Source organism: Lynx rufus, unplaced genomic scaffold (assembly GCF_022079265.1).
Source record: "Lynx rufus isolate CCGP_SWC_20201006 ecotype Redwood Valley unplaced genomic scaffold, mLynRuf1.p SCAF_8, whole genome shotgun sequence".
NCBI lineage: Eukaryota > Metazoa > Chordata > Mammalia > Carnivora > Felidae > Lynx > Lynx rufus.
Genome location: NW_025814896.1, coordinates 19,602,125 through 19,622,485, shown reverse-complemented (window position 1 = coordinate 19,622,485; position 20,361 = coordinate 19,602,125). Strand labels below are relative to the sequence as shown.

The window sequence follows — 20,361 nt, the reverse complement described above, 5'->3', positions numbered from 1 at the left end:
AAGTGGTCCCGTGCAGTGACCAGGCCTTCAGCAACTGGCAAATTCCAACCCCCATATCTTAGGCTGCTCCCTCTTTGGGACCCAGCCTCCAGGCCGTGAGGAAGCCCACGGAGACAGTTCCTGCAGAGAAAGACCCAGAGCCAGAACCGACTTGCCAGCCATGTGTGAGTCACCTTGGAGGTGGGTCCCCGGCCCCGCTTGATCCGCCCCAGCCAATGCTACGCGGACAACAGCTGTCCCTTCCATACACTGCTCAACTGCCGATTTGAGAGCCAAGTATGTGATGGCTGTTTCCAATCACCTGTTGGGGGTCATCTTTATGCAACAACAGAGAATCAGAGTAGTTGCCCAAGAGGCAAATGCTGCTGGAGAATTCACTGTTTGGAGTCCCGGAGTCTATTAGGAACCAGCCCGGCCCCTGCCTTCTCCTTCAAGGCCAGACCCCGTGCTGTCACTTCTAGGAGAGTAAGTGAGGATAATTACAGGTTCTGAACATAGAATCTCCGAGTTCTGGTCTCTCTGAAACCTCAGGGAAATTAACCATCTTCTCTGAGCCTCGGTTTCTTCATCTGTAAGGGAGTGATGATAGGACCTAGGTCATGGTGTTGCAATAAGGAATATAAAGCAGAGACTGGCAAACCCCTTTTGTGAGGAGGCAGATGGTGAATATTTTAGGCTTCAAGGACCCTACGGGCTGTCACCACTCGATTCTGCCATGACAGCAAGAAAGCAGACACAGGCGTCCATAAACAAATCGGCATGGCTGTGTGCCAGTAAAACCTCTTTTACAGAAACAAGATCTGGCCTGTGGGTCAGAGACTTCAGACCTCTGCAATAAAGGATTGGGAAAGTTCCCGGCATAAGTGCCAGCCACCATTAGCATATGCATTATTGTTGTTGATATAAATGCAACTGTCTTTAGGCAGCAGAGTTTGTTGGGGATTTCACCAGCCCCATAACCACAGTGTTCACCAAAAAGTGTTCACGCTGACATAACGAGCGGCAAGCCTAGCGACAAGATGAGTCACCCTAAGTCAGTGACACGGAGGAGCTTCAGAAGCTGCTCCGCCACCTTCCTTGGGAGCAGTCTTGCCCAAGTCGCCTTACCTCTGGACACAAGGCAGTTCTCTAAAATGAACATATGCGTCGCAGGCCTTCCCGGGGAAACTGATGCTTCAAATCCAGAGCTAAGACATTGTCTCATGTGTCATCACGTCTTTCAGCCGAGAGCCCCTGGGCAGGGATTTTGGAAGAGTCCAGCTTTAGGGTAATAAAAGGAAGGAAGGAAGGGAGGAGAAGGGGGAGGGCCCGGGAGGGACAGTAGTGGTGAAGAGGCTGGAAGAAACGTGCCCCCCATCAATTCTTCTCTCTGGGCTGCCCGTTCACGCACTCGCTCACTCAGGTCTGTGTATTGCTTGCCAGCTGGGAGCCAGGTCCTGGGCTGGGAGTGGGGTCACTGCGAGTGACGGAGACACTCCGAATCCTGCCTCAGGGAGGGGGCCCCCCTCCAGCGAGGGGAAGAGGCCATTACGTAAGTCGTGGCAGTAATAGTGTTGTGTGTTGTGAAAGGGGAAGTGGAGGGTGGGGACCACCATTTGGGGGTGGGGGACCTGGCCCAACTGGGGGTCAGGGGAGGTCTTCTCAAGGAAATGACACTAAAGCCAAGACCAGGGGAATGAATGGGGATTAGTCATCACCCTCTGCCTTCCTCCTCTTCCTGAGTTTGCCCTTGTGCTCAGACAAACCCTCGCCTGCCCAACACCCATCCATGCAGAAGATCACTCTCCCTCCCTCCTCCCGGGCCCAGTCCTCCCTTGCCTGCACTGCCTTATAAAACATCTCTTTTCCCTCACCTAAACCTTTACTGAAGTTTCAATGCTTTTAGGATAAAAACTTAAAGCCTTCATAACATGACCCACTAGGCCTTGTGTGACCCAGTTCCTGATACCTCTCCAGCCTTACCTCACAGTCTCCCATTGGTAACCCTGCTCTGGCCACCCTGGATTATTGTCCAGGCCTTCCTACCACAGGCCCTTTGCACATGCTCTTTCCCTTCCTTAGAATACTTTTCCCTTGTCTGTTTATCTACTTGTCCTTCAGATATCAGATCACTTGTTTCCTCAGGAAGGCCTTTCCCGACCTCCCCCAACTCATTAAAAAAAAAAAAACCTCTCTTTTTAAGTTTTCAAAGCCCCTCTGGTTAGCACCTACCACAGATGCAATTTCCATGATCAGTGGGAAGACTTAACTAATGCCTGTCTCCTCAAAGACACCATGAGCCCCAGAGACTTATCTGTATTTTTTTACAGCTTCACTCTAGTATCAGGGCCCAGCACCCAGTGGGGGCCTGGTTAAAATATCTATTCCAATGACTGAAATGTTGGAGGAAATCTCTGCTGCCATAGCATTTCTACATTACCTGGAGAGAAAAAAAAAAAAAAAAAAAGCCCGACCCCCCCTGCTGAGCGTGTATATATTTTCGGGTTTGAGCGGGTGTGGCATGGTGAGGGAAGAAAAATCTACTGCAGAGTCAAGAGAGCAAAGTTGGAGTCCCATCTCCAAATGCTCTTTGGGTCTAAGTTTCCTCATGTGTGAAGACAGTGAAAGAACAACTTCCCCCCTCCCCAACCTCCTCCTGGACCTGCTGTGCACAGTGAGACCCTTTCAAGGATGGACACGATGAGTTCATGGTGGCTCCGCATCCGCCCGAGAATCACGACAGAGGCTTGAGCCCACGGGGCCCCACTGCTCTGTGCAGACACGTCCAGGAAGACGAGGACGTCTGAATGTACCTGTGCCACCACGAGCCCAGCAGCATTGATCGCCAGCCTTGTAGAGGGAACATTTGCCTTTCTTCCCCTTCCAAATAATTAAAGTATAATATTTTATGGCCTGATAAAATTTACTGGGACCCTTGGCACGTAATTATAGTGCTTCTTTAAAGGAGACCCCATAAAAGATGCATGATTAGAAAGTTAAGGATCTGGATAGAATTACAACGATGTGACAAATAATTTACAAGTGATAAACTGTCCGAGGGGGAAAAAAATTCCAATAACCTCTGATGAAGACTAACAATTAAAATAATAAATCCCCCAAGAGCAAGGGTAAACCTTTCTTCTTGGTCAAAGGCTTACAGTCCATGAGCCCAGCAAGACGAGCAGGGCTTCTCATCAAAGTCAAACCCTGGGCTCACCGGGCGTCTATTCTTTCTGGACGTATGTATTTATTTTTGTACTTAAGCACTTACTTATTTAATCTTTTCAGTCATTGACTCATCTGCTGATCTATCCTTTTGTTGTTGTTGTTTCTAGCCCTTCTTCCGTTCCATCATCACATACATTCATCATTCCTTCCGTCCCTCTGTCCACCCACCGTTCCATTCATTCATTCATTCCCCTACCCATTCATCTATGCCCATCTGTTCATTTATCCATTTATTAGCGACTTGTTAACTTGTTCATCTATTCATGTATCCGTCACGCATTTATTTTTCCTCCACTTACCCCTCCATGTGTCCACGCCGTCCACGTGTATTGTTTTTCTGTGCTACAAAGGCTCTTCTCTATGTCCTAAGGCAGCACTGTCCCACAGAACTATAAAGTGAGCCACATAAAGCATTTTAAATTTTCTAACAGCCACATTAAAAAATAAAAAAAGAGGGGGCACCTGGGTGGCTCAATCAGTTGAGTGTCTGACTCTTGATTTTGGCTCCGGTCATAAACCCTGGGTCATGGGATTGAGCCCCCACTTTGGGCTCTGTGCTAAGTGTGGATTCTGCTTAGGATTCTCTCTGTCTCTCCAACTTCCCATTCTCCCCTTCTTGCATACTTACATACCCCCCCCTCTCTGTCTCTCTCTCAGTAAAATAAAATAAAAAATAATAAAAAATAAAGTTAAAAGAACCAATGAAGTCAATTTATGTAATAATTACATTCTTTAATAATTATTGTTGTTATGGAATGGTGTAAGTCTTTTAACATACGTCACATATTTATTTTCATAAAAAATATAAATGCTATTTACTGACATCGTCATTCATTTTATTTTAACTCCGTATAGCCAACGTATGATCATTTCAACATGTCATCAAGATAAAAACATTCACCAGTTATTTGACATCTTTCTTTTCATCCTAGGCTTTCAAAACCCAGTGTGCATTTCACACCTGCAGCTCAGCTTGGCCGGACTAGCCACAGTTCAAGTGCTCAACAGCCGCACGTGGTCCACGGCTACCATATTGGACGTCCCAGTTGTAGATCTCTGAAGATGAATCTGAGAGCTTTTGCCCTTGGGGAGTTCACACTCAGGTGAGGACAGAGCGCTGAGATTTGCTGACTGTTGGGACACAGTGTATCTCAGTCACCATCTCACTTCATCTTGACATTCAAGCTATAAGATACTCCCATTCTATCCTTGGGGACGCTAAGACTCACAGAGAAGTGGTAAAAAGTTCTGGAATAAAATAAATTGAGCACCCCCAAAACACTGCTCAAATGGGCAGACAGAGCAGGGACTCAGCAGGTAGGGAAACTTGAAGGGGGTTGCCTAGCTCGGTCCAAGGCCTGTGAGGGCCTGGAATCAGGCACTGAGCCAACCTGGAGGTAGGGGAGAAGCCTCACCACAGAAAGATCTTTCCAGACAGAGCAGACACACAGAGAGAAAAGAGAAGAGTTAACACTCTGATGCGACCAAGCTCTGGTCCCCGAAATCTTCAAATATCTCACGGCAGGGACACAGGGTGTAAAAGAACGTAGTTGGGAGAATTTAGAAAGAAAGAAAGAAAGAAAGAAAGAGCTCACACAGGTCACGACTAGCCTTTTGCACCCAAAATCACCGTCTTCTATCCTTTCATAACGCAGCACGCGAGGATTCTGTGGCCAATCATCTTCATGGCGTCCAGGCCTGGAGAGGGCGACGGTGTCCCTGATGGCAGTGATACAAAGGTGATGGTCCTAAGAGTCACAGGAGCTCACATTACCGAGCATTTTCACCGTGTTCCAAGTACTCTGACTGCACGGTTCACTGACCCCTTTATTTCAGAGATGGGGAAACTGAGGCGTTTTCCCAAAGTCCACTAAATGCCATCTGCCATGTGTTCCCTGCAGAGACCCCCGAATGAGCGTTTCACTGGAAACTGGCCCTGCCAGACGGGATACGGGCTGGGGGGGACGGCCGCTGGGGACCCGGAGCTCCTCTGGGTCGCTGTTTCCACCAAGTTCACGGTCCAGTGGGGAAGAGGAATCTGTGGCAGATAAAGGCCTGTCAGAGTTCCCGGCGCTGTGCTAGATATCCCAACACAGCCAAGTGGAAACAAAGAGGGGAGCTAGCTGTCTGTCACCCCCCCCCCCACCCCGTGGGGCTGGAGAGGCAGTCAGCAAGGCTCTACTGAAGGGGTGATACTCGGGCATCACCAGGCTTCCTGTGACTCCCCCGGCAAGAAGTAATCTCTCTCCCTTCCACAAATTAGCCCCTTTGTCAGGTCCTCAGAGCCCGGGCCGAGCCCCGGCCCCCACTGGGACAATTTCCGCTGCCCTCCCTCTCCTTCCCCAGCACAGCTTGCTCATTCTGTAATCCCCCCGCAGGCACCAGGGAAGCTTTATACTTACTCAACGTCATAACAGATCAATGGAGAAATACAATCGCTGGGATTTTGGAGAATGTATATATTTGTTTAAAAACCCCTGTCTTTCTCCGGGTGCAGACAAAACACTGCCAGCTTAACACCTCCCAGAGATGCCCTGTGGGAAGATTTCGGGGCTTTAAGCTGTCAGTAGCAATATCAGTCAGACGGGCTTCGCGGTGGCCTCTGCTCTGGAACAGGAGAGACGTGGCAGGGGAGTGGGACAGGGGAGATAGACGGCGCTGAAGTCAGTGGAGACAGAGCGAGAAAGGGAGAGAGACGGCAGCGGCACTCGGGACGGGAGACGACGGCTGAGAAAGGGCAGTGCCGACTCGGGGGCCCTGAGCCACTTGGGTGGGGGAAGACAAGAGTCAGGAAGACACAGGCCAGGCTCAGACGAAGTGAGCCAGGAGCCAAAACGGGACAGACATCAAGTCCTCGGCGAGATTGGGAAGGCGAGGCAGACGGACAGAAAACGAAGGAGGGTGAGGGGGCCCGGTGGGATGTCTAGAGCACACGCAGCCCCCACCTGAGGCCTGTGCTCAGCTGTTACCCCTGCCTCGAGGATGCTTTGCCTGCTTCTTGTATCGCTGCCTTTTTCTCCTCTCTCCTCAGAAAGGCCTCCAATGGCCACTCGAGGCAATGAAGGTCTGCCCTACTTGCTCCTAGCTATTGTCCTCCAACAGAAAACAACACTCAGTGGGTTTCTTTTCTAGAACTTGTTAGCTTTTTATTATTCACTTGTTTATTATTCATACCCAGGGCCACTGCTGTCTTGTCATAACCTCAGGGCCTAGAATAATGCCTGGCATAGAATAGGTGGTACTTAATGGTTGAAAAACATAATAAATGGAAGGAAGGAAGGAAGGAAGGAAGGAAGGAAGGAAGGAAGGAAGGAGAGAGAGGGAGGAATGAAGGAAGGAAGGAAGGAAGAAGAGAGAGGGAGGAAGGAAGGAAGGAAGGAAGGAAGGAAGGAAGGAAGGAGAAAGAGAGGAAGGAAAGAAGGAAGGAAGGAAAGGAGGAAGGAAGGAAGGAAGGAAAGAAGGAAGGAAGGAATGAAGGCAGGAAGGCAGGAAGGAATAAGGAAGGAAGGAAGAAGGAAGGAAGGAAGAAGGAAGGAAGGCAGGCAGGCAGGAAATGAAGGCAAATCAGTCTCCAGCTACTTGGTCATGCAGGTTGGAAGACCAGGATTTGGGGCAGGGTCGGGGCTGACTGGGAATGGATGCCTGTCCTCTGCAGCTGGGCACAGGCAGAGCCGTCTGTGACAGAGACCTGTGGCAGCAGGGGGCAGGGCCTGCATCCGACACCGATGGGCATCAGCCAGACCAAAGAGGATCCTGGGAAGAAGGCTGATGGGGAGCTGAGCACTTTCCCTCCCGCTCTGAGGGTCCCTCTGGAGTTCCGTCCGGATAGAAATGGTTTCATCCATGACTTCGCTTTGTCTAAAGTTCGAAATGGTCCTGTGGGCAAAAGTGCATGACTCCCACGTGTGCTTCTTGGGCGGTGAAAGTCCCTAACTTAATGGGACTCCCATCAGCCCCATTAGGACTCACGCAGCCTCCCTCCCATGCAGGGCTCTCTGCCTCTATGGAAAGTGCTCTCAGGAGCCATTTTGCAAGACCAGCCCCTGCTGACCAGTGCCGGAAAGCACCTCAAGGGAGAAGCTTCCAGTCCAGATTGGAGTGCTTTGGCTTCCCGGAAGTCCCTGGTGAAGACCAGTCCTCTTTCGGAGGCCAGACAAGAGGCCATTACGTGTGTTTGCACCTTGAGGCTAGCACGGAAGCAGTATTGGCCTGCTGGGGTGATCTGGCTGCCGGAAAGCCAGAGAGAGGCTGGGCAGCTTGGCAGGAAGGAATCTGGGTATGAAATCCCAGGGTGAGGGGACTGCTCCCGGCCACTTATAGTGTGCCCCAGAAATAGTGACTCAATTCAACAACAACATCCGAAGCCACCCACAGCCCCTCCCCCACCCCTGCCACAACGACTCTTTCTTTTTGCCTCCCTGCCCTCGCTCACATTTACCCAAACGTGACACTCTTGCTTTCGCAGAGTAAATTGCAGGTCACATTTTACTTTCCTGGTAATTGTGTAATAAACATCTTGCATGTTTCAACGAGACCTCCATCACTGACACTGTTGACAAGTCCATTGATGTCCCGCTTCACCTACCAGTCCCCTGTAAATGATCCTCTGAGGGTTACCCAGGTGCTTGCCCCGATAGACATTGATGCAGCAAACATCTCTGCTTACGCCTGTTCCTTCCTTCAACATTCTTTTCTCGGGATAAATACCAGGGTGCGACAATAAATTGTCACATCATCCCCGAAGTTTGTAAGAATTTGGATGGTCACAAGCAGTGTTTGTGTATATGATTTTTCGACCCAACCTCACTAGAATCGGGCATCATTGCATAATTTTTTTTTCCTTAGGTGATTGATGTAAGTTATTGTAATTCCCTTGGACAGAATTAAGAATGAACATTTTTGGGGGCGCCGGGGTGGCTCAGTCGGTTGAGCTTCTGACTCGGGCTCAGGTCACGATCTTGGCAGTTTGCGGGTTCGAGCCCCGCATCGGGCTCTCTTCGGTCAGGCCCCACTGCAGATCCTCTGTCCCCTCTCTCTCTCTGCCGCTCCCCCTTCCCCTGCTTGTGCTGTCTGTCAAAAATAAAAACAAACATTAAAAAAAGAAGAAGAGGGGCGCCTGGGTGGCGCAGTCGGTTAAGCGTCCGACTTCAGCCAGGTCACGATCTCGCGATCCGGGAGTTCGAGCCCCGCGTCAGGCTCTGGGCTGATGGCTCAGAGCCTGGAGCCTGTTTCCGATTCTGTGTCTCCCTCTCTCTCTGCCCCTCCCCCGTTCATGCTGTCTCTCTCTGTCCCAAAAATAAATAAACGTTGAAAAAAAAATTAAAAAAAAAAAAAAGAAGAAGAGTGAACATTTTTTAAATGCTTGTTTATTCTTCATATTACTTGTATGTGAATTTTGGTTTACAGGTCGATTCAGCTCACCTTCTCACTCCTTTTCTGCGTCTGTAAGTTTGGGCGTAAATCACCCCCCTCTGGGAAATAAGGAATGATCTATTCAGAGGTTGGCATCATAAACGACGGGCATCACTCAGAGCTTGGAATACGGTCCTCACCCCGGCCTGGGGGCAGCCACACCGAAGGACAGCCATATTTCCTCCCAGCCCGTCATCTGCTGACCTCTGACCGGGCTAGGCTGGGAGGCTACTGATGTTAATGCACTCTGTGCGTCAGGCACCGTGTTCAGCACTCTCCATAAACGTCTCACTCAGTCCCTCCACTGACACTGAGAAGTAAACATTAGAATCTCCATTTTGTAGACGGAATGGAGGGAAGTCAAGTTACTGACACAACACCACCCAGACCAGATTCGAACCCAGATCTATGGGTTGATAAGGCTCACGGCATAACCACTGCCCTAGCCTTGGATGGAAACTATGACCAAAGGGTGTTAAAAGTTGTTGGTGAACATGATACCATTTGTATTAGTTCGGGTCCTCCAGAGAAACAGAACCAATAGACTCTACAGAGATGTGCATGTAAGAGGAAATTTATTCTAGGAGCTGGCTGATGTGACTGCCAAGGCTGAGAAATCCCGCAAGCTGCCATCTACAAGCTGGAGTGGCCGGAAAGAGGGTGGTGAGATTCAGCCGAAGGCCGAAGGTCTGAGAAGCCCCACTGGGAGCTGGAAAGCCCAAGAACCAGGAGTTCCGAGGCCTGAGAGGGTAAGATGGACGTCTCAGCTCAAGTGGAGACAAAGTCACCCTCACGCTGCCTTTTCCTTCTGGTCGGGCCCTCGACAGGTTGAATCACGCCCCCTACTCCATCTTCGTTACTCTGTCTACTGATTCTGCTAATCTTTTCCAGAGATACCCTCACAGACACACCTACAAGTGCTTCACTGGCACCCCTTAGCCCTGTCAAGTTGACACATAAAATGCACCATCACATCGTCTCTACCCTAAAAGAGCTCACAGTCCTCGGGAAAGACAAGTAGGAAGAGTCACAAAACCACGGGTAATAACGACACGTGTGGTCAGGGAGCTGTGGGGGCACCGTGAGAACCCCTTGCTTTGGAGCTGAGGAAGGCTTCCTGGAGGAGGTGATGCCGCATGGGGTGTTGAGCGCGAAAGACGACTTGCTTGGTGGACAAGGATCAGACTGTGGAGCAAAGGGAGAGCTGAGACCTGGGCCTCATATGTCTGCAGGGGGAAAGGGCTTATGGGTAAGTACGGAGGGGAGGTTTTGGAATCGGACAGACCCCGTTTCGAACTCTGCCTCGTCTCACCAGCTGTGCAGTTAGTCATTTCACTCCCTGAGCCTCAGTGTGCCCGTCCTTAGAACAAAGACACCTGTTTTGCCAGTTGCTGAAGGGACTAAGGAGCCCATGAAAGTAAAGCACTCAGTCCAGCACCTGGCCAGAGAAGTGAGTGCTCAGAAGTGCCAGGTTCTTGCTGCCACCTCGGAGGATTTCCCACTTCCCCTAACCGACCTTCCTTTCCACAAGCAAACCCGGGAGTGTGACCCGTGAGGAGGGGCTTCCAAGGACACATACCTGTGAGCACACGCCTTTCTGGAAGCAACAGAGGGCAATGAAAGCCATCTGGGCTTTGAATTCAGCCACATCTGACTTCATCCCGTTGCAGCCACTTTGCAGCTTGGACCTTATACCTTGGACAAGTCACTTACCTCCACGGAGGCTCAGTTTCCTCCTCTGTAGAAAAGAGCCAGAAAACCCTGCCTTAGGAATTCTCCTGGCCCATGAGCACAGTGGCCTGCACATCCACAGGCTCTCAGTGGTCAGCGAAAGCCCCGAAAGCCCTCGTCCTTTTGGTCACCACGCAGGCACTCACAGCGGTGGTCTGATGCAAACGTCCGGGCTTCTATTAATCTACACAGGGGAGCAGCAGCCCCTTTGGGACTTCCCCAAGGGCCCCGGGGGCCGTCACCCTCTGGGACACCCAGCCCGGCAGGGTCTAAAGGCAGTAGCCTCTACTCCCCAGCCCATCGTCTCCACATCCTCCCCTAACTATTGCGGGAAGGAGCATGACTCATGGAGGGGAGACTACTGGCATCGTCTCCACTCTCCCCCCACACCCCCACACCCCCCCGCCCCTGCATGGGGCCGGCCAGCAAGCTTGTGGTTAAAGGGCCTGCCTGGGTTGCAAAACAAGCCAGTTTGCTGTGTTCGGCATCACGTGACTCAGCGGGCTCTGGGATGGCCTTTTCTTCCCTCACTCACTGACTCACTGCAGGCTGGCTTGCAGTCACATGGGTTTCTGGGCCTCAGTTCCCCCCCGAGCGCTCCTGGCTAAGGAGCTAGAGAAGACTAAATGAGAAGAACTGCTTCATTTTTCCTTGTGTTATTGCACCATGAATGTGTAAATATATTCTCGTTCTGAACAATGTAAAGACAATCAAATATAGAACACGAGAAACAGGAAGCCACCCCTTTGCAGCAGCAAATCTAGTCAATATTTTCCTGAGCATGTTCAAGAGCCCTGTTATTTTTTTAAGTACTTTTAAGTTACATAGAAATCTATAAATGCACCCTTCTTTTTTTAAGTTTATTTATTTTTGAGAGAGAGAGAGTACAAGCAGGGCAGGGGCAGAGAGAGAGAGGGAGAGAGAGAGAATCCCAAGCAAGCTGCACCCTGTCAGCGCAAAGCCGGATGCAGGGCTCAATCTCACGAACTGTGAAATCAAGAGAACCTGAAATCAAGAGTCGGACGCTTCACCGACTGAGCCAGCCAGGTGTCCCAATGCATCCTTCTTTTTAAAAAGAGTAGAATATTACTGGGAAGGCCGGTACCTCCAATCCTGATCCAGTCCAGAGGCAACCCCTAGTGTCAATTATTTCTCTTGCAAATCTCTGTTCTTTGTATGGTGTTATGTGTTACATAGAAGCTCATAGTAAAGCCTAGGGGCCGGTTGGGGGAGGGAAGGGGGCATTTCTATTCTTAGCGCTGCACAATGTATCTTTCTACAACTTGCTTTTTTCATCCATCACAATGCTTCCGAGATTTGCCCTTTGAGCACCCAAAGGTTCCACTTAGTTCTTTTAATGGCTACTTAGTATCCCATACTGGGCGTGTGCCCTAGTCTTTACCAGTTGCCAAGTCCAGACTCCAGGGTTTGCACTGCTCATAAACAATGTTAACATGAACACCCACCCACACTCTTCTTTTGCCCACTGCAGGTAGTTCTCGAAAGTCGATGCCAAGTGGTAGAATCTGCACACCCCAGCACATTTAGGTTTCGTACGTAGCACTGCATGGTGCTCCCAAGACAGCAGTTCCTCTCTGCTTTCCAGGGGTTTACAGATACGTGTCCATGTGCGCATGGAAACTCACTTTTGAAGGGTTCATAGTAAATGGTACTCAGTGTCCTGTTGAGAGGCAGCTCAGGGAGTGAGGAAGGCCGGCAGAACATCTGCTCTAGGTGAAAATGATCAACCGCTGAAGCCAAACTCACTAGGGAGAGGGGGAAACTGAAGCCTGGCCAAAGAAATTGACTTGCCCATTAGTTCCCAGTCCCTTCTTGCCAAGCCTACTCTCAATGGTTAAGAGGAAGCAAATCCTCCTACACAGGAGTCAGGGGAATCTTTTTCCAAACTTAAATAGAATCATGTCCCCTCCTTTGCTTGAGATATTTCATTGGCTTCCTATGCTCTAACGTCAGGACCCTTTGCTCTCTGTCTCCAGAGAGCACCAAGATGTCTCCTGCCACAGGGACTTTGCATGTGTTTTTGACTCTCTGAAACATTTCCTGCTCCTCCCCTTCCACACTCACACTCACTTTGCTGATTCCTTCTCCTGTCTGAGATCTCAGTTAAAGCATTCCTTCCTCAGGAAAGCCACCTTGATGATCCCCTTGACCATGCCACAGCCCTCTCAGAATCTCTCTTAGTGTCTTGTATTTCTCCTTCAGAGAACTGCCCACGGATGCGATTTATACGTTCTGTGTAATACTTGAAAAATATCTGACTCACCTACTGAGTCTCCAAGGCCAAGAGCTGGGTATCGCTTTGCTGGATCTCCGGCATTTCAGCCACATAGACGCTCAGTATTATCTGAATGAACGAAGGAGTAACTTTCCTCCTCTCTCCTCACCACATGGCCTTTTGGTCATACTCTCCTCTGGGCCTTCCCCTTCCGTCACCAAGGTTCCCAAGGGAGGCTGCCTCAGCAGGCACACCTCGTTCTGATCACAGGAGACAGAGGGTGGTCTGAAAGTCACCTTGGCTTCAGATTTGCCATTCCTGATTTCAAACCCCATTTCAGCAAATTGGACATGTCACATTTGTTCTCTGGGACTCAGTTTCTTCATCTGTAAAGTGGGCAGCAACCCCCCCCCACCCCCAGCCGCCCCTTGCAGGATTGTATGGAGCCTGAGTACAAGGCCTAGCCCAGCACCCTGAGCCTCGTGTCGGCTCAGTCCTGGGGGAAGCCCTCTCAAACCACATCTCTCATAATCACCTCACTGTGGTCTGAAGCAGATTTCACACTTAGGTTAAGACAACGTTGACCTTCCCCACACTTTCAGATCCTTGCCCTGAATCCAGCAAGGGGAGCTCCATCATCTACCTGATAAACCAAACACTGTCACCACCAGATGCAGGCACTAAGGGCAGACAGGGGGTTAGGAACGGCCCCAGGGACCCCCTGTGATGCTCTAAGACCCGAAGCATTCAGCCAATAGGGAGCAAGCTGGGGTTACCTTAAACCCACACGAGCTTTCTCCCTTCAGAGTAACAACACCGCTCTTCCTTGATGACACCTGCAAAACTCCCTAAGGGGCCAAGAGATCTTTCTGGATCCCCGGAAGAGGAGTTGATGAGGAAAGGAGAAAGAGGGGCACCGACTGAGCTGCAGCCTTGGGGATCAATAAGGGACAGGAGAGACTAAGGCTAGGAAGGACATCCTGCGGCCCTCACAGGAGAGGCATCTGGATCCCCAGAGCTGCGTCCGTGGCCAGGAACTCCAGAACGTCCCAGAACGTCCCAGAACATCCCCTGCCCCTTTTGTTTCTCCCTCACCTCTGGCTGTGGGCCTTTGCTTTAAACCAGCCTCATCCCCGGGGCCTCATCTCTCGTCCCACGTTCCTTAGTGCCAGGTCCCAGCCAGACCTGGAGGTGCCCTGGGAGCACGACTGATGTGGCCATGCTCTCGCAGAGTTCACAGGCCAGTGGCTTGTTCCTGCAGCAGCAGGCAAGGAAAACTGGGGGAGCCGTGAGGGGCTACTGGCCTGCTTTGCCGGGTCTGGGGTATCTGGGACCTCGGGACAATGGGATATTAAGGGTATCAACGGAAGCAAGGAGGAGACCGAGGTCTGCCCCAGACGAGCCAGCCACCAGCCTGCCGTGAGGGGGTCTGGGCAGCCCCCACCCCATCCCCCCTCTCTCACCTTCTCCAGCTACTCACCCGCGATTAGTGAGCACACAGCAGGCCTGTTTTCTTTCACTAATGTGTCCCCGGGATCGGCACAGAGCTTGTCACAGTAAACACTTGGAAGGAAGAACAAGAAGGAGGGTTGGGAGGACATGGCTTTGCAGGAAGGGAAAGAAACAAGAACGAAGAAAGCAGAGAGCCCTGCACACATCGATTGATTGATTGATCCACTCTTTACTGTGCCGGACATTGTACTCGACTCTGGGGACACGGGTAAAGCAGATGAGATCCCCGCGTCACGGAGCTTGTGTCCTGACACTTGCAGGGACACCGGCACGCCTTCCTCCCCGTGCGTCCCCGTAGAACAGCAGTCCCACAAAATGCCCAGCACTGTGCTCCTCTGTCAGATGAGCCTGAATCTGCTACAGCCCTTGCTCCCACCTTGGACTTCACCTCAGAGAGTGAAGGCTCTGAGAAGGTGTGCAATTAGAGAAAAGCCTGATGAACCCGGTCTGCTCTAAACACTTTCTGCCCGAAAGCCGCTTTTTCTCAGAATTACATCCCACGGTCTTAAAGGAACCCGGCAGAGGTCACCTCCTGGTCGGCGCCCCCGGGGCAGGTCTGGCCCTTCTGTTCGGCCGCACTCCTCCTCTCTCTGGGCTTATTCCCGACAGCACGTCCCGTGGATGGGTCCCGCAGCCACAGTTTCCGTCCCTGGGTTTCCTGGCACCGGGGAACTGCTCCTTGACTGGGCTCCAGGAAATCATGCTCTGTGCCGTCTTTCTCTGCCGGGGACGGGGCTGTGCGGACGCCTCCTGCTGTTCTGTCCTCGGGGCTCAAGGGCCGGGAGAGGCAGCAGGAGAAGCCAGAAGCCGCAAGAGGCTGGGACTGGGATTTGAACGGCAGGAAGGGAGGCCTGGCCTGACCGGAAGGTCCACACTATTCTGCCAGACCTCCAGGTTTTGACGGAGGCCGAATCCCGCCTGCCAAGGGAACTCAGAGCCTGCCAAACCCCCACGAGGATGGAGACAAACATCAGCCTCGTGTTTCTGATTCACACCATCTCAGCTCCTCAAACCGCTATTTGGTGAAAGCTGCTTACGTTTCGACAAATCCAAGGACCCTCTTTGCAAACGGTGATTTGGCTTTGTCCTGAGATCTCCGGGCCAGAGTGGGACGATTCCACGCCCGCTCTGCCCCCACAGGCCTCTCCCCCTTCAGAGAGAATTACAGCCTCTAGATGCACTTCGAGAAACAAACGTCACCTTTCAAACCTCGGTTTCCTCCTCCGTAACCCGGGAGCGGCCCTGATCTCGCAGAATTGCTGAGATTAAATAGCGAACGCGTTATTTAGGCCCCAGGACTTAATAAGCCCTAAAGAAGAAGCTATACATTATTAATCGTAGTATTAGGGTTATTACCAGCATCCTCATCATCGCTGTCCCGTGATTCAGTGAGCCCTTGGAATCTTGGAAACAGTGAGTAGATTCCTGGAGTAGATCTTCTTAGTAGCGACCCCAACAAATAAATCCCCCTTCTCAGAACCCACACTAATGTGGTCCCCTCGCCCACACGGACGCTGGCATTGGCCACGTGATCCGGTTTGGCAACAAGGGGAAGGTCAGGATGACCCAGGCACTGGAGGAGGCTCAGGCATCCAAGACTTCCAGGCGGGGCCCGGGGCCAAACTGGATGGAGCCCCATGGTGAGCCCCGCAGAGAAGCCTCCAGTCAGATGAGCCGCTGCCCTGAACCACCGAGTCTGGGGCAGTGTCTTACGCAGCAATAGAGAACTGATAGAGAGGGCCTACCTCTTTGTCCTCTCCTCCCCTCGGTCACTAGGCCCCCTTTCTCAAGCCTTCTGGTTCAACTGGTCTGTCTCTGTGGGCTGGAGAAATGGTCAGCCTGGAGCCTGGTGAGGGGTCTTGGGTTTATCAACCTAATTCACAACATCCGCCGTCCACGGCTACTCAGACAGACTCCCCGGAAGCAGATGTCCCCCAACCCCCACCTTAGAGCACAGCCACCTGCCATTGAGAACTAAAACACAAGTGAGTTTGAAGTGATTCCAGACACTGCATTAATCCGGGCTAACGGGAGGGAAGACCAGTCAGAATAAGAAGTGAACTGCACTTTTTCAAAAAAGGTGACCTGTAGTTTTATGGCTCTCAAACTCATACGGTAACTCAAGCTAAATTCTCAAGCGCTACCAACAACTTGCCCCCTAGGGAAGGTCTGCTGAGTGCAGTAACTTGGTTTGCAACTGGCATATTAATTGCTTGCATTCTGATACGTTCCTCCAAAGAACCCACCGCTATCTGTGGAGAGCTGATGCCCTTCAATGCTTCCACGTGAACCCTGCGAACATTTACCCTGCGGGCAGGAGCGATGACCCCACGAAAGTGAATCTCCCGTCCCTGCTCCTTCTAGACTTCGGACCTGTGGTAACCATGCGCTTATTGGAACATATCAGAGTGTATTCGAGTAGCAGTGGGAGAGAGCTGGCCGGTGCCCATCACAGTACTGACCATTGTTCGTTTCATTCTCCCCGCCACCTTGCGACATAGGGTGACTGTTCATCCCCGCTTCGCAGGTGGAATAACTGAAGGTCAGAGGGTTAAATGACTTGCCCAAGGTTGTGCCGTGTGCCCACTGCCCCAATCAAAGGGGAGCACAGTGAAGCGAGGCTTTAATCACCGTCCTTGCAAGAGCGGGTGTCTGATGGACAGGCACAATCAGGCAGTCGCAGCAAGGCAATTTGTCTCCTGGCATGCAAGTCCCTCCCCTGATTCCTCATTGGCTGAGGACTGCAGAGGTCACAGCCTTACCCGGAGGTCCCCTATGCCCACGTAAGGCAAAAAGTACATTCCTTGAGGTGGCACTTCAGTTCTTTGACTCATGCCCATTGCAAATCCCACGAAAAGAAGTCCACGAAATGGAGTGGGGGGAGACGAACCAGGAAGTGAAATGTCTAAGGGTTTGGGACTCCATTGTGGGTGGACGGGTGGTTCGTACATATTTCCAATAGGTTGTAAACCTGTTGTTAACTAGACAGCACTGCTTTTATTTGCCATTTCTGAAAATGAGTCGTCTCACTTGTCACATACACGTTGGTCTCCAGCCCCTCTCCACTGTCCGTCCCCTCCTCCCTGTGTTTCTTCTTCAGTGTCTGTGTCCATCCAAAGGTCCATCCAAACCACACCCAAGCCATCTGAAAGACCTCCTGAAGCCCTCTGACACCCACTCTGCACCCCACACCTACTCTGCGCCCACTCTGCCACTACCCCAGTCCAGGGAGACCCCAACACCCCCTAACTGGTCTCTCTCCAGCCCTGCTGTCTTCCTCGCATTCATTCTCTTTGTGGCAGCAGAGGGGTCTGCCTAGCCATGCCTGTGCACTGCAACTTGTAACTCACAGGGAGGAAGGGGTGATGTTCACCAAAGAAGAGCATAAAGGTGGCTAGGTGAGAAACTAGAAAAGTCAGGGGCCATGTAGGCAGGGACAGGAACCTGAGGGAGGAGAACCAGACTCAGAAGTCAAGGGGACACCCACAGAGATTACTTTACTTGTGAAGGCAAGGCACCAGAAAAAGTCGAAGTTAACCATACTTTCAATCTGTGCTCCTCCTCTGCAATAATTTACCTCTGAGATGGCCTTTACTCTCTAGAAAAAAGATTATGTGATGAAAAAAAAAAAAAACCAGTGGACAAGACCCTGAGGAATCTGTCCCTTACAAGCTAGAGGACCTTCCAGCCTGATTCTTCCACACACACTGTCCTTTACAAACAACCCCTAAGCCTGTCTAAACTTCTTGAGGTTCCCGCAAAGCCCCCGTGCTCTCTCCTACCTCAGGGCCTTTGCACGTGTACCTTCCAGAACCTGGAATACTTTTGTTTCTCTAGCAAATTCCTACTCCTAGTTCAGATTTCAACTCACACATCAGTGCCTCCTAAAAAAATCACGCCTGAGTCCCCGGTCCCAGTGAAATGCATTTCAGATACAGCCTCCTGGTTAACTTCCCCCTCATTAACTATCATTGTGTTCTCATCTTTTTTTTTTTTTTTCCAAATGTTTATTTATTTATTTTGAGGGGAGAGGCACAGAGAGAGAGGGAGACCTGACGCAGAGCTCAATCTCACAACTGCGAGGTCACAGCCTGAGCTGAAATCAAGAGTCAGACACTTAATCAGCTGAGCCACCCAGGCGCCCCTGTATTCTAATTCTTATTTCTGCTGATGGTGGTGCTGAATTAACATCGATATAAAGGAATGGGTGAATGATTGGTTTATCAACACCGATTTTGCCTTGCCCTGTCTGTGGGGCCCAGGCAAAAGAGGGCCCAGGGCACACCACATCAGAGACAGACTTCTGTCCGAGGACAGATTCTCTGATCTCAAGGTTCAATAAAAACTTGTGTCCAAAAGGAGGTCTTTGACATCATGGGCTCAAGTGTGAGCATGCTGGGAACACACTGAAGGGTGAGGGGAGACAGGAGGAGGCGCGGGGTGGGGGGAGCGGGAGTTGGGGAAACGAGCTATGGTCAGGACCGAGACATGGGGAACTGCCTCTATTTTCAGTGGGTCTCCGAGGCAGGTAGCACTTAGTCCAAATTTTATGTCCTACTGGGTCGTGGGGAATAGTGCTAGCTATGGAGAACCAGCCTTTGGGAACAGGGGGTAAGTAGGGGTAAAAGCAGAAATTAAGCAATGACACAATGACACAAGGCAACCTGGATATCTTACTTTGGGAGCACGACTCACTCCAGACGACCTGTGATTTCCTGGTCCACAGCCCACATGTCAGATAGAAAGTGTCCCCAGCCAGCTGCTGGACAGAGCAGGGCAGTATCTCTGACTTCTGCTTCTTGGGCTCGGAGATTGGCTGCTAGTTTGCTGTTTCTCAAACTACCCCAAGGCTTCACCCATCCCTCACCTCTCCCGCTCGGCCCCTTCTTCAGCCTGATGAGTGAGCCGGCCCCATGAGTGTTTGGGGAGGGGGGGGGACACAGCCTGGGTTTGCAAAGAATGATTGATAATCTTGCATAGCAGCTTCGGGAAAACAATGCCCCCATCCCGCAGCCTCAAAGACGTGATAGTGATAGCACGCCTTCAGGTTGATGGCAAATGGAGACTTCCGGGAAGCTGGCAACCACACGGTGGACAGGTGAAGCGTGCAAGGCCTCTTGCCCACCTGTGTTCATAACAACGTGACTCATAATCGCTGAAACAGGGAAGCAGCCAGGGTGTCCATCAGCAGATGAGCAGATCAACAAAATGTGGTCTCTCCACACGGGGAATATTTTCCAGCCTCAAAAAGGGAGGAAATTCTGACCCATGCTGCAATCTGGACAAAAGTTGAAGGCATGATGCTAAGGGAAGTAACCGGAAACAAAAACACAAGTGCTGTATGATTCCACTTACACGAGACACGTAGAATAGACAAGTTCGTAGAGATGGAGTAGAAGGGTGGCTTCCAGGGCCCGAGGGGAAGGGGCTGGGGAGTCAGTGTTTAATGTGCACAGAGTATCAGTGTCGAGAGCTCTGGAGGACGGTGGCTGCACAACAGTGTGAATGTGCTTAATGCCCCCGAGCTGCACCCTGGAAATGGTTAAGATGGAAATGGCAAGATTTCATTCTTTGTGACCACCAGGTAATATTCCACGTATATACACACCACATCTTCTTTATCCATTCATCAGTCGGAGGACACTTGGGCTCTTTCCATACTTTGGCTATTGTTGATAGTGCTGCTATAAATGTTGGGGTGCACGTGCCCCTTCGAATCAGCATTTTTGTATCCTTTGGATAAATGCCTAGTAATGCAATTGCGGGGTCGTAGGGTAGTTCTATTTTTAATTTTTTGAGGACCGTCCATACTGTTTTCCAGAGTGGCTGCACCAGTTTGCATTCCCACCAACAAAGCAAGAGGTGAAATAAGTCAGTCAGAGAAAGACAAATATCATATGATTTCACTCATATGTGAAATTTAAGAAACAAAACAGATGAACAGAGGGGAAGGGGAGGAACAGAGAAGGAGGCAGGGTGGCTGGGTGGCTCAGTCGGTTAAGTGTTGGACTCTTGATTTTGGCTCAGGTCATGATCTCACAGCTCGTGAGTTCGAGCCCCGTGTCAACCTCCATGCTGACAGCTCAAAGACTGCGTGGGATTCTCTCTCTCCCTCTCTCTCTCTCTGCCTCTCCCCTGCTCATGTGTGCACTCGTTCTCTCTCTGTCTCTCTCTCTCTCTCTCTCTTTCAAAATAAATAAACAACAACAACAACTAAAACCAGGGAGGCAAACCATAAGAGACTCTTAACTATAGAGAACAAA

At 50.9% G+C, this 20,361-nt stretch overlaps 1 long non-coding RNA gene across 3 annotated transcripts; it reads right to left on the bottom strand.

Moving 5' to 3' along the window:
* Positions 1–3,914: 3,914 nt before the first annotated feature.
* Positions 3,915–10,637, bottom strand: LOC124503689 (uncharacterized). Of its 3 annotated transcripts, none has more exons than XR_006960243.1 (3): positions 10,199–10,637; positions 4,803–5,741; positions 3,915–4,338 (listed from the first exon to the last, which is right to left on the bottom strand). It is a non-coding gene; the product is annotated as an uncharacterized LOC124503689 (long non-coding RNA). The 3 variants fall into 3 exon arrangements; XR_006960245.1 differs by having other exon boundaries at positions 10,333–10,637; XR_006960242.1 differs by lacking the exon at positions 10,199–10,637 and having other exon boundaries at positions 4,803–6,529.
* Between the last annotated feature and the right edge of the window lie 9,724 nt (positions 10,638–20,361).